The 14,728-nt window shown below is 47.1% G+C and overlaps 1 protein-coding gene across 4 annotated transcripts in view; it reads left to right on the top strand.

Annotated features, from left to right (window-relative positions):
- The window catches only part of ARSG (arylsulfatase G), a 107,709-nt gene that overhangs the window by 24,522 nt on the left and 68,459 nt on the right, over positions 1-14,728 (top strand). The window lies entirely within an intron of this gene.

The raw sequence follows: 14,728 nt of genomic DNA, 5'->3' as shown, positions 1-14,728 counted from the left end.
AGGTCACTGCGAACTCAGCAGATGATGCCCGGGAAACCAGTTATGGGGACAAAGCAGTGTGTCGTATCCCAGGCATTTCGGAGTGCGCGGGGGCGCCGACTTGGCTTCCTGGTCTCCACCTCACTTACCAGGGCTGATTGGAGACCTGCTCGGAAGCAAAGGCCTTATTCTCTGCATTTCCCTGCCGACTTTGGTACGGGCTGCTTCCTCCTTTGGGGTTCGAGAATGTGGTTCTGATGTCAGAAACTCAAGAGAGCCTACTTTGGGGGCGCGTGCACGCGGGGTCGCCACCGGGAGGAGTCAGAGATTTGAGTTTTCATAAAAATCCGTTTGCAGTGGGTGCCTCATTTCGCTCCTGGTTTGGGGATAGGGTCGACTGCGTTAAATGCCATTCTGTACTGGTACAAGGTCTGGCGTGGGGTAGGTGGGGAGCAGGTGTGTTCCTGTGAAGCGCCCTGTTTCGGCCAGTAATGCACAGCCAGGGGCAACTGATTCGCTTCGCAACCTTGTGGGAAAGTAACTTAACTTCTAGGGGCGTCAATTTCTCGAATCTATAAAATGGGGTCGGTAGTGGTATTCCCAGAATTGAAGGGTTTAATTTATGATTCCTGTGAAGTGTGGATCAAAGTGACTGACATACGGTGAGCCCTCAGCACCCGTTATTATTATTGTTATTATTTATGGCTTACCAAGTCTGATGGCTGACTCCACTATACCAAGCCATCTGTTTGTCGAGTTGTTTGAAGAATCCACACGTGATGATGTTCAAAACTGATTTTAATCACTAAAACGAACATTGTAATCACTAAAATGTAATGTCCTTACAGTGTATTAGGACCTGTCACTGTTTTTAGTATGGAATTGTCATATTCACTATGGCACAGCATCTACTGTATTGGGTCTTGGGAACCTATGGAGGTAGCCCATTATTTATTACCGAGTGGTTCTAATCAAGTCCAGAAAGTTCCCGGTGCTTCAGTTTCTTGATTTAAAACATTAGGCAATGGGATTCTCTCTCTCTCTCTCTGTCCATCCCCCACTCGCTTTGAGAGAGAGAGGGAGAGAGAGCATAAGTGAGGGAGGGACAGAGAGAGACATAGAGACGTAGGCTCGAACTCATGAGCCATGAGATCATGAGCTGAGCCAAAGTCAGACTCTTAACCAACTGGGCCACGCAGGTGCCCCTCAAAATAAATAAAATTTTAAAAATAGGTTAAAATATTAGGCAAATCATACCAAAAGCTCTAGTTATGAATGAATGACTGAGAAACTCACATCTGAGTATTTGACCAGAGTGAACGCACTGGCTGTTGGAGAGGCGTAACTACAATGATAACAATCACAACAACAATAATACATTACTATTATTTTACTAATATTAGTTAGACCTGTTGTTAATTTTTTCGTATGTTTGCTTTGTTCCCAGCACTGTATTAAGTGCCACACATGTGATCTAACTTTAACCCATCAGTAACATTCTGCAGTTGATCCTTACCATCCCCATTTTACAGATGAGGAAAGTTGAGGCACACAGCCCTGGAGGGATTCACCCGAGGTTTCACAATATAGGCACACACTGGCCCTTTTCTGCAACTAAAGCTCACCGAAGACGATATTTGCCACCTGCATTTGGGTAACAGAGAAGGGGAGCTGGAAACCCAATCTCTGCCCAGTCTTGCCAGCCACAAACCAATGACTTCTGCATGCCCTGGTTAGAGGCTGGCTTCACCTTGTTCCCTTTCCTAGTGAGACCAAGCGTGAAAACCCTTGCTTTTTTTTTCCCCCCTCACTCTTCCAGGGATAGCGAAGAGAGGGAAAGCACAGCATTGCCATGCTAATCAAACCCCCCCAAACAAAACTAACTCTGTTTGGTTCTAAATACAAACAAAAGAACCCTTGGAGTCTGGAGTACAGAACCAGAAAAATCAGGATATTAAGTTAAGGGTTCAGCTCCCCTTTTAGCCTCTTCTGTTGTGTCTGCCGTAAGCCAAGGAGCAGCAGAGCCCCCCCGGTCCTTCATTTACAGTGGGCAAGGCTGTGATGATACCCTTTAAAAAGTCCCTCAACATCTTCTGGGGGAAATAAATTGGCTCCTGAGCCTATCCTCTGTGCTCTCTCTTGCTAGCCATCTTGCTCCGGGTCATTTGCATGAGAACAGATTCCTTTGTGCAAAGTTGGCCAGCCTGTTCTCCGTCTACGTTCGTAGCCCTTCTACTCTTCACGTTGGGTTGCTAGGCAGATATGACCCTGGCTTGCAAATAAGCTCACTGCATTTACCAGCCCGTGAGAACTTAAACTTGGGTAAGGAGATTGAAAGGAATCTTGTCTGGAGCTCAGAGAGGATTCGAGGGGGCTTCTGTGGGAGGTCTTGGTCCCCCGTCCATGCACTGTCCTTCTTCCTGTCTCTGCACCACCACCCCATTATCTCACCCGAGGGCCTGTGCTGGCTTGGGGGGCGGGAACCCCCTGTGTAATCTGACTGAAGCAAATTCTTACTTTAAAACTTGACTGCTCCTCCAGACGGCAGAGAACCCCACGAACTTCCTTGGAGGAACTCCAGCTAGATGTGTTGGGTTCATCTGGTGGTTTGTGGGGCCTCCCCCCACCTCACATCTAATGGTTTGAAGGCGAGGCAGGGCCCTGCTAATGGGAATGTGGGCTCCTGAGGGGGTTTGAAGATCTGCCAAGGGGCCTGAGGCACGGACGGTTTTCCTGCAATCAGCTTCAGAACATGAGCTCTTTCCTAAAGCCCATTTGTGTGAGAACCCACTGTGGGGCAGGCCTGGTGCTCCGTTAGCCTTGCACGGCTGACTTCTCCTTCGTAACCAGAGCCAGGATCCCACTAGGGTGCACTTTTCCAGCTGAAAACGGCTCTGCGGTGAATATTGAAATACTGTGTCAGGGAGGCCTCTTTCGTCAAGTCAATATGTCCCATCCCCCAGTCCATCTCATAAAGATGCTTTTGCAGTAGTAATAACTTGTCCAAATGCACAATGTTTTTTCTTTGATTATAAATGATCACTTATAGGAGTAATTGTGATCATCATTCGACCCAAAAGGGATTTTTTTTTTTTTACACTTGAGGCATAAAACACAAAATTTCAATTTATACCCAAAGTCTGTGTTCAGAGACATAGGATAAGGTAATTAAGTACTTTTGAATCTATAAGTATATTGTGTTGATGTAGAATGAAAATACAGTTTTGAAAAAAAAAGGAAAAAAGAAATGATAGAAAGTTTCTGACCTCATGAGAAATGTTCTCATGTATTTTTTGTAATTTTTAAAGAAGTTTATTTATTTGGAGAGAGAGAGAGAAAGAGAGAGAATTCCAAGCAGGTCCATGCAGAGCCCGACGTGGGGCTCGAACTCGCGAAACTGTGAGATCACGACCTGAACCAAAATCAAGAGTCAGACACTTAACCCAGGCACCGAGGTGCCTCATCAACTCATGTAATTTTTAAATGAATGGTGATGGTTTTCAGATGACTCTGACGTTTATATTACACCGGATACAGTTAAAAAGAGTGGTTTAAAATAGTTTTACTGTAAAAGTCAACATTTACAGATACAACTGAAACAATATCTTTTGCAGCTACGATGAAACATTGGACGGAACTTAAAAACTGCACGAGGGTGGTGTGGACTGAAAGTGTGTGGGCCCCCTATGCCCCCCGCCCCCGCTAAATTCATAGATTGAAGCCCTAACTTCCAATGCGATAGTTTTTAGAGATGGGCCTTTGGGAAGAATTAGGTTTAGACGGGGACTTGACGGTGGGGCCTTCAAAGAGGGAGAGAGAAAGGCCTTGGGAGGACACGGAGAGAAGGCAGCTGTCTGCAAACCAGGAAGAGAGCCCTAACCCCACCTTGTTGGCGTCTTGATCCCAGACTTCCAGCCCCTAGAACTAGGAGAAAATGAATTTCTACGGTTTAAGCCACGCAGTCTGTGGTATTTTGTTATGGCGGCCCAAGCTGACTGATACGGAGGGGATTTATTGTTTTCTAAATTCTCTTAGAGGTTACCCAAGCAAAAGAATTTGCAGGCCCCTGAGTTATGATCTATGTTCGTAGGAGCACAGGGAGGATGTGGTCCCTGCCCTCATGGGTAAGTTCTCCCCGAAGAGACAGAACAAACCCGAGAGTCACCACAGCGAGCCCTGGGAGGCCAGGTAGGGGCTGTATAATTGAGAAGTACAAATGTAAAAATGCACGTGGGTGTGGGCTCTGGAGCCTGACCTTGAACCCCAGCTCTGTTCTCACTAGTGGTGTCACCTTGCTGGGGCAAATTACTTAACCCCAGTCTACTTCAGACTGCTTATCTGTGAAGGGGGATAACAGTACTCACTGCATAGGGCAGTCACGTTGCGGGGCTTAGTGCTGTGGAGCTAGGTTCACTGAGTTAACATGTGTAAGGGGCTTATTAGCAGCTTAGTGCTGTGCTTGGCTCACGACGGGTGTCCCTGACTCTTGGTGGGAGACCAGAGAGGCCTAGACCCAGGAAAGACCTTAGGAGGACTGGCAAGGGGGGAGGGAGGAGGAAGGATAAACAGCAGGAGGTACTGGGTTTGGGGATGGGAAGGTCACCTCCCCACCTTTGCCTCTGGTGATCTGGCCTCTATCAAGGCATTTAGTGCCTCGTTGATGATGTATCCCTGGGTGCGTCTCTTTAGCTCTGGAGTGAATTTTACTTGATTTCAACACTGATATTCATCCCTGGACTTCTCAGTCTTGATAGTTTACGGCTCCTATAGTTTTGTCATCCTCCCAAAACTCTCTCAAGCCTGTTGCAAGAGGTACTGAACCCAAAACAAAAAATCAGAATTGCCAGAGCAAAGTGATTTTCATCCCATTGCTTTCAGGAATAAATCTATGTCCTGTCAAAAGTTGAAGACACAGATGTGGGTCACGAAATCTAATCGGCCATGCTGGAAAGCGTGTAGGACCACTGGGTTTGGCCCCGATTAAATCAGGCTTTCTGTGCACATTTCTTTAGGGTGCCCCACCCATCATGTCGCTCAAGGCCAAGGAATAAAAACCTGCTTCTCCTGCTATGTTTCTGGCCTAAAGGGAGATGCTGGCTCTCCCCCCTTCTTGTCTAAACATGCTCAGCCTGTCCTGCTGCTCTCTGGAACAATACGCAGTGTTAAGCTTTGATTTTAACCCTTTCGGAGCAGTGCATCTGGTCATTTCCAGATGGCTAGGGGGTCGGGGACGGTGCATGGAAGCCGGAAGGCTGGTCTAGGCTGTGTTATGAACAGGGGGCCAGGAGGGGACCCTGGCCGTGGTTGTGGTCGGTGGAGGGTTCTGGCCCTCCTTAGGGGAGCCCACATGCTTAGCCGGGGTCCATGGTGGGACTGGGGACGGGGAGCGTCCATCCCACCTTCCCCCGGCCGCTGGCTCTCCATCCAGGCAGCCTCTGCTCATTACAGCCTACGCACGAGCCCTGATGAATGCAGTTGTTTCCTGGGCCACAGAACCACACCCCAGAGAATGTGGTCCCTCCTCTCCGAGTGTTTACTGTCTAGTTCAGAAGACAGGACACGTGTGATTGTTACCTAAAGCAGGATTTCAACAAGTGCGCTTTTATGAGGGAGGACCTCAGAGGAAGGGGAACTCAGAAAGGCCATGTGAGGTTAGGGAAGTGAAGAGACAGGGCTGAGGTCTGCGGGCGGGACAGAGCAGGCTTGGCCACAGTTGGATCCTGTGAGGTGCATTCATCCGGCCAGTATTGATCGAACTCCCTCCAGGAGTCCAGTACCAGGATCATGCGGTGCGTAAAATACATAGATATTCCTAGGGGCGCCTGGGTGGCGCAGTCGGTTAAGCGTCCGACTTCAGCCAGGTCACGATCTCGCGGTCCGTGAGTTCGAGCCCCGCGTCAGGCTCTGGGCTGATGGCTCGGAGCCTGGAGCCTGTTTCCGATTCTGTGTCTCCCTCTCTCTCTGACCCTCCCCCGTTCATGCTCTGTCTCTCTCTGTCCCAAAAATAAAAAAAAAACAAAAAAAACAAAACATAGATATTCCTGCCCTTGTGTGCCTTACAGTCTAGACCTATGCACAGACTTACGGCTTTTCTTGCTGGAGCCCCAAGCCGAGGGTCTGGGGCAAGTCATTCTTGTGGACGTTTCTGATTTTAACACGTAACTCGCACTTGCCAACCTGCAGTTGGCATCCAAGGGGAGATTTCCCTCGCATCCACTCTGCATCTCAGCTTGGCCTCATACTGTGTAAACTGTCTAAAACCAGATTGGCTGCTAGGTAGGGTGTTCCACAGACCGTGACGACGGTCACCAGAGTCTGCCCAGGCAGAGGGACCTAACTCATAGCCGAAGTGGCACAGACAACCAGCCGTGCAACTGTGTGACAAGGAACTGGAGTTTGGAGCTTTGAGTTCACAAACCAGACGGACTCTTCGCTTTTCCCTTTGGCGTGGCTTGTGACCGTGGTGTTTGTGGCTCCAGGATCTACCACCAGAGAATGCTGGCAAGTGGTTATGACAAAGACAGCCAATAGCTGCAGGGAGTCCGGATCTCACCATCGACACTCAGAATAGTTTTGCTTAATATTAATTTTAATAACGCTTTGGGCGTGTATAGTACTTTTTCAACATGTTCTCATATTTGTTACCTCTTTATCCTCAACACAACAGACAGAATAACGATAGCCAGTGTTTCTGAGCTGAGAGCAGGCACTTGTGTTTGATTGTTTCATCCCCCCATCATGTCTGAGGTGAAGAAAGTTTACTGTAGCTCTCTTTTTCAGGTAAGTGGGTAAACTGAGGCAAGGGGCAATTTTTTTTTTTTTTTTTTTTTTTTTATACTTATCCAAGATCACACAGCTAGGAAATGACAATTCTGAATCCTGGACACACGTTCTTCCGGAAACAGGTCACCACATGCCCCAAATCAATTTCCCAAAAGGCAAATTTGCCGAGTGACCGCTTCACTGGATTGAGCATTATCCCCCCCCCCCCCCCCCGGGTTTTGGCTTTTCCCTCTCCTTCCTGTGCCTCTTCCTTAGCCTCAGAGGTTCTCGGTTGGAGCTTAGCTGGAATCTGTATCAGTTGGCTTGGGCTGCATAATAAAACACCGCAGACTGGGAGTCTTAAACAGCAGAACTTTCTTTGTCACAGTTCTGGAGGCTGGGAAGTCTTTGATCAAGGTGCTGACCAATTGGATGCCTGGAGAGGGCTCTCTTCCTGGCTTGTAGAAGGCCACCTTCTTGCTGTGTCTTCACCTGTCAGAGAGAAAGACCAAGCTCTCTCTCTGGTCTCTTCTTAGTAGGACACTGGCCCCATCAGGAGGGCCCCACCCTCATGACCTCATCCAACCCTTATCACACTGGGGGGGGGGGTGTCAGGGCTTCAACATACCAGTTCTGGGAGGACACATTCCATCCATTACAGAATCTCACGTATTTCATCGTACAGGCAGAGCAAACCCAGGGAAAAGATAAATCTGCGGAAACACGAAAGCTGGCACATCCAAGTTGGTAGAAAATTCCCCATTCCCATGCAAAAGTGACACAGGGACACGTGAAAATTTGACAGGTGAAACCACTGGTCAGTTTTCGCGTGACAGGGAGAAAGCTGAGACGTAGGGGGTGGGCCTGCCCAAAAAAAGTCAAACCTGAATCAGATTTCGCCGTTGGGTCTAGAAGTCAGTTAACAGGGGCTTGGGGGACATTTTAAATCACGCCGGGGGGTGCAATCAGCCACGTCCAAAATTGAGAAAGTTTACAGGGCAAACAACTGAATTTTGTTTATAAATATATGGCAGGGAAGACAAAGGAGGAACTTATACATGAAAAGAGAAGAGACATGTGAACCAAATGCAATGTGTGATGGAGTTTGTTTGGATATTAGATTAGAATTAAAAAAAAATTATAAGTGTTTATATATATATATATATATATTTTATAAATAAAACATTGGTGAGACAGTGGATGACATTTAAACATTAATTGGAGTTCTGAGGATCCTAACAAATCATTGTTAATTTTAAAAAGTGGCTACTCATAGAATTGTGGTTCTATTTAAAAAGAATTCTTATCTTTTAGAGAAGCACATAGAAACAATATTGGAGGTGCCTGGGTGGCTCAGTCAGTTAAGCGTCCGACTCTTGGTTTCGGCTCGGGTCATGATCTCACGGTTCATGGGTTTGAGTCCCACATCAGGCTCTGCACTGGCAGCACAGAGCCTGTTTGGGATTCTCTCTCTCTCCCTCTATCTCTGCCCTACTCCCCCCACCCCCTCATGCTTTCTCTCTCTCTCTCTCAAAATAAATAAACTTCAAAAAAAGAAACCATGTTGGATGGAGTTACATGATATCTGACGTTTGTTTCAAAATAGTCTAGTGTATGTGAAGAACGAGAGAAAGGGAAATAGTAGGGGTGGGGTGGGGGGAACAGATGAGAACAGGCTGGCCGAGTGCTGATAACTGTCAAATCTAGATGCTGGGTAGGTGTGCACGAGTTTCTCAACTTTTGTATGTTTGACAACTTCCGTAAGGAAACGTTTAATAAATAATAAGTAAACGCTGCTTTGTGGAAAGCCCTTAAACGTTTAGCAAACAGGGAGTGCATTGAGGGAGTGGATTTCAGGTACTCGACCTTGGATCCTTTCTGTCTGACCGCATTTCTTGTGATATCAAGTGGAGGATAGAATTTTAGAGAAAGGATGTTATTCAGAGGCCCATCTACTTTCTCCGTTCTTCTGACATGTGTTCAAGGACCCAGATATAATTTCTGCAGGGCTACTGAGCTTTTAGAGGCATGGCATGAGGCCACCTCTGCTCTCCCAAATTGGCTCCTGCCACATGGCTTCCCTCTGTGACACTTCCAACAGGTGGTTCTAGCTAACGCTAGGCAGGATGTCATATGCCCCGTGCGGATGAGTGTCCTGGCGTTGTTGGGTCTGCAGAAGTAATACTCCCAACAGTAGGGTCTGACTTACTCCAGTTATAAGATTAAATAAGTATTGGGGATATAATGTACAGCTCGAGGACTACAGTTAACCCTGCTGTCTGGTATATTTGAAAGTTGCTGAGAAAATAGATCCTGAAGATTCTTATCATGAGGAAAAAAACATTTCTCTCTCTCTCTCTCTCTCTCTCTTTTCCTGTATCCGTATGAAATGATGGGTGTTAACTAAACTTGCTGTGGCAATCATTTCATAATTTAGAAGCCACATCATCGTGTGCCTACCTGAAACTTATGCAGTGCTGTATGTCAATTACATGTCGATAGAACTGAAAGAAAAAGAAACAGAAAAAAATTCCCTTTGCTTCTTCTGTTGAGCTAAGACAGAGACCCCCAGATACACTCTAAGAAAGCAATCTTTCTGATGTGGGGCAGCCCCGAACTGACACGTTAGGGCCTCAGGGCAAAGGAAGGGCCCCACGAGGGTGTTTAAAACCAATTTCTTTTTTTAATGTTTATTTATTTTTGAGAGTGAGACAGAGCGTGAGCAGGAGAAGGGCAGAGAGAGAGAGGGAGACACAGAATCCGAAGCAGGCTCCAGGCCCTGAGCTGTCAGCACAGAGCCCTACATAGGGCTCAAACTCATGGAACCATGAGATCACGACCTGAGCTGAAGTCAGACGCTTAACCGACCGAGCTGCTTAAGGTGCCCCTCCATGAGGATGTTTATTACACACAAACATTAAATAACCTGAATGACTGTTACCGAGGTAACTGGATTTTCCTGTCCACTTGGGCCTGGTTTTGGGGGAGGCAGAATTTAAGGAGGTGCTCAGTGTTAGAGTCCCATGGGCACAGGTGGGCCCCGAGATGTTGCTCCCCAGGCTCCGAGCCTGCCTTGCCTGAGCACTGTCTCTTACCTGGGCTCCCCTGGTCCAGCGGACTTCTGACTTCTCAGCTTCTTTTCTTACCTGCCACCCTGCAGCACGGTGGCTTCTTCTCAGCAGAGCAGGGGAGGAGTTCTGGTGTCCGTAAGTCAGAACTTAACGCTTCCCCCCGCTACTGTTTTTGCCGTGACTTCTTGGCTGCTGCTCACACGTGGCGGTCCTTGGCCTTCCTGGTTTCTCTGCCTGGCATTCCTTTCCGACACAACTTCCGAGAGCCGCACGGCTTCCTCCTCTACCTCCTGCAGAGAGAGCCTCACAGAAGGGTCACCTTCTCCACGAGGTTGTACCTGACCTCTTTAGCTTTGCGCCTGCTCTCGCCACACTCAGGAGCTGTGTCCTGCCTCGATGCTCTAGCCAGCACTTAGATTTTACTCGTTTCATTTCTTCCCCCTACAAGACAGTAAGTGGCATGAGGGCAGGGTTTGTTTTCGTGTGTGATCCTTTCTCTGCTGTACGCACAGTGCTGGGACTGAGACCCGTCACTCGGTCCATGTTTGCTGGATGGATGGCGAGGCATGGGGGAATCATTTCAGACTCCACGGGGGCAGCTGGTGCCCCAGGCCCCTCCTGGCCATCCCCCTGGGACTCTCGGCCCCAGCCAGCGCATGACCATGCTCTGATTTGGCAGGTAAAATAACAGTGCTCTACCGCCAGAGATCACACTGCCCCCACCCCCCCGCCCCCCCACCCCCCCACCCCCGGCGCCTTTGTCTTTTTTGGCCTCAGCTCATCAGAAGCTTTGTCTCTGGAAAACCAACAGAGCCCTCTGCCAGAAAGGTCTGCCCGACCTTCTTGTTATTTCAGCTGTTTTCAAGGCCCTCCAGCAGGCTGCTTGGCCACAGGGAGGCCCTCAGGGAGCCAGGTCAGGTGACGGACTTCCAGCCCTGACATTCAGACACCGCTACACCGCAAAGCCCATCTTCAGGTTGCCTCATTCCGTTCCATTCTCAGCCCTTCTGGCCGGCAGCTTGCCTGTGGTCATTTCACTGCTCACGAGCCCTGCTCGCTTTCCCCCAAGCGAGCCCGGAACTTGAAGGGAGGCCAGACTTTGCAGACCCAGAAGCCTTGCTTTACGGTGGGGGTCGTGGAGGAAAACACAAGTCCCTGCAAAGCCCATTGGCAACTCAAGTTCACTCTGTCGCTGCCTGAGGAACATTGAGGCGCGGGCAGTACTCATGCTTGTGCTCAGCAGGGGTCTATCCCAGTTTGTTCTGCTTGGATGGAGCAGGGGGGCCTTCCCTGTGGGGTCTGTTGAGGAAGGTGGTCAAGTTCCTTCCAGCCCAGTGGAAGAAGGACGGGATGCTCTATTTGCCGAAGACTCCCCTTTGCTTCCTTAGCCCATAGACATGCTCCTTGCCTGTGTCCACTCTCCCTTCGGAGAGGGGGGAGGGTGATGCATAAAGCAAGCTGGGGAAACAACCTCAGATCAGCTCGGAGCCCAAGGATGCTTCCCCCAAGTTCATCGAGGTATAACAGACAAATAAACCTTGTTCGGGTTTACCGTATACAGTGTGATGTTTTGATGTGCGGATACAGTCTGAAATGATTTCCAAAATCTAATAAACACATGCCTCACCTCACGCGGTTACGTACGTTTTAAATTTCTTGTGGTGAGACATTTAGGATCGACCCTCTTAGCGAATTTCAAGTATGCAACAGAGTATCATTACTCGTCATCGCTATGCTATGCACTGGATCCCCCAAAGCTGTTCACCTTGCGTCACTGAAAGTTTGTCCTCTTTGACCAGTATCGTCCTATTTATCCCTCTACCCCCATCCCAGCCCCTGGCAACCACCATTCTACCCTTTGCTTCTATGTGTTTGACTTTTCTACATTTCGAATAGAAGCGAGACCACGCGGTGTTTCTTTCGCAGTGTTTGTCTCGCTGCTGCCTGGCTTATCTCACTCCGCATAATGTCTCCCAGGTTTAGAAGTTGTTGCTTCTTTTCCACAAGACTTCTTTTTAAAGGCTGAATAATATTCCATTGCGTGTATATTACATATGCAGTACATTTTCTTTTGTCATCCACCCACAGACACTTAAGATTGTTTCCATATCTCGGCTGCTGTGAATAACGTTGCAGTAAACACAGGGTGCCTCTCTCCCTTCATGATAGTGATTTCATTTCTCTGGATATATACCCCAGAAGTGGGATTGCTGGGTCATACGGTCATTCTATTTTTAATTTTTTGAGGAAATGCCATCCTGTTTTCCATAATGTCAGCTTGGGTCTTTTTTTTTTTTTTTTGTAATGTTTTTATTTATTTTTGAGACAGAGACAGAGCATGAGCAGGGGAGGGGCAGAGAGAGAGAGACACAGAATCGGAAGCAGGCTCCAGGCTCTGAGCTGTCAGCACAGAGCCCGGCGTGGGCTCGAACTCACGAACTGTGAGATCATGACCTGAGCCGAAGTTGGACGCTTAACCGACTGAGCCACCCAGGCGCCCCTGTCGGCTTGGGTCTTAATCAAAGTCCATGGCCTCAGGTCCATTCTTTGAATCTCTGGTTTGCCTTTTCACTATAGTTTAAATAAATAAATAAATAAATGGGGAAAAGATTAAATATCTCCCTGGAGGTATGGGTGTGAAGGATAATGCAATGGTGTACTGGCTAAATTAGCTTATTTCCATTCAGTGAAATTTTTAACTACGAATGATTCTCTTTGGAAATCCTCAAAGGAATGTTTTATCATGGAACTGTTAAGAAAAACAATCTGTTTATTTATGTTCCCACCTTAATTTTAGCTTTTTTCTTAAGTGAATTTTTTTCCCCTGAAGTCCTTCGTGTTGGGTCATTCCAAAATGGATTACTGACGAAGAATGAGGCCACTCTAGAGTTCCAAGCTAAGTAGCTTTAAGAAGAAAAGCCTTCTATGATTGTTGCTCATGGTCAGAAGCCAGTAGAATGAGGCTGGGAATCAAGCAGCAGGTCAATAAGTGTTTGTTGGGCACCCTCCTTGTGCAAGAGCTCTTTCTTCTTCTAGAAAGGGAGAAGTCTTTGGGGCCTCAAGATCAACAAATATTGGTTGAATCTAATTGAGTTTGAAAGAATAACTCTCCTTTTGGAAAACAGAAGAATTCGCATTTCTGAACAATTGATTCATTGGCCTCCAGATGACCATGACTGTTTACTTACACTTTCCCTTTTATTTTGGTTAAGTATGTATCTTCCCAGCCTTTTGAGTTTATCTGGGTCTTCCAGAACTTACATATCTCCCACCCCGCCCCTCCCCGATCCACTTGGGTTGGCAGTTGGGGTGGCTGGCTGGCTCTGTACATTCTTTCCGCAAGGGCAGGGACACATAAGTGCGGATCACATCCACCATAACCTCAGCCCCGGTAGCATCTTTATGTTATTACAAATTGGTTCTCTAGCTCTAACACTCCCAGTGGCTTGGGTGTCCAACATGCTTTCATTCGGTCCAGAATTTCAAGTCCGTGCCTCCTTAGTAGCCTCATAAATTTAGGGCTTTCAAGTGAAAGAGGGGTGATACGGTTTTTATTCTATGGTTCCCATTTGCAAGTGGCAGTTGAAAATACAACCTTCAGTTCCTGTTTTTTCAAAGTTCAACCTGATATTTTGCTTTTGTGCTTGTCCGCTGAAGCCGAATTCTCTCCAGTAGGTTAAGCATCTCCAGTGAGGTTAGTTTTCTTCTTGGACAAGAATCATGATGGTTTTTGTTTTGTTTTGTTTTAGTTTTTTAACTTTACTTATTTATTTTGAGAGAGAGAAAGCACAAACAGAAGAGGGGCAGAGAGAAGGACAGACAGAATCCCAAGCAGGGCAGAGCCCGATGTGGGGCTCGAACTCATGAACCATGAAATCATGACCTGAGCCAAGATCAAGAGTTGGATGCTTAACTGACTGAGCCACCCAGGCACCCCAGGATGTTTTTATTTCTGAGCATCTTGTTACTCAAGGTGTGATTTAAGGGCTCGGAACACAGGCGTCCCCTGGGAGCTGTATTTGATAAGTTCTATAGCTGATTTGTGTGTACATCTAAGTGTGAGAAACCCTGATTGAGCATGTCTTTAGAGTTTCTTATTAAAAATTACACTGTCGAGATATAAAGGGACAATTTCCATTAAATTTGTTTCAAATGTTTTCCTGACATTTTATGGTGAAAGATTTCCACTAGCAAAATCGAAAGTTCTACTGTTAAGTACCCATATATTCTCCACCTAGATAACACCATTAATATCTTTATGTTTCTTTTTTTCTCAAATTAATTTCCATCAAGAATTATAAAATTCAGGGGCGCCTGGGTGGCTCAGTCGGTTAAGTGTCTGACTTTGGCTCAGGTCAGGATCTCCCCGTTCCTGAGTTCGAGCCCCGCATCAGGCTCTGAGCTGTCAGCACAGAGCCTGGAGCCTGTTTCAGATTCTGTGTCTCCCTCTCTGTCTCTGCCCCTCCCCTGCTCATGCACGAGTGCTCTCTCTCTCTCTCAAAAATAAATAAACATTAAAAAAAAAATTAAAAAAAAGAATTTTATAGAGCTATATTCGTTGACAGCATGACTCTTAGAAAGAATCATGTCTTGGAAACGAAGGTTTCACTCTTCTAGAATTTTCAGTGGGTTTGATAAGGTCATAATTAGTTTGGGAATTTCTTGGGAATCAGAGAAGCATGGTGGGGTGAGAGTGGGGGAGAAACTGGGCTTTGGCAGAGTTGGGTGCTAGTCTTTGCCCGTCCCAGGGCAGTGGACCTCAGTGTTCCCATCCATACGATGAATGGGTTGAGTGACACCAACCTTGTGATTATAGGTCCATTGCAAATATTATCATCATGATTTCTCAGGTGGAGAAACTGATGAACCAGTCGCATATTCGAATCAGAAGGAAAACATCTGTTGGCATGGAAAAG

This window comes from Panthera pardus, unplaced genomic scaffold (genome assembly GCF_024362965.1).
Source record: "Panthera pardus isolate Hobbes unplaced genomic scaffold, ASM2436296v1 HiC_scaffold_3, whole genome shotgun sequence".
Classification (NCBI taxonomy): Eukaryota; Metazoa; Chordata; class Mammalia; order Carnivora; family Felidae; genus Panthera; species Panthera pardus.
This window is presented reverse-complemented; position numbering and strand designations above follow the sequence as displayed.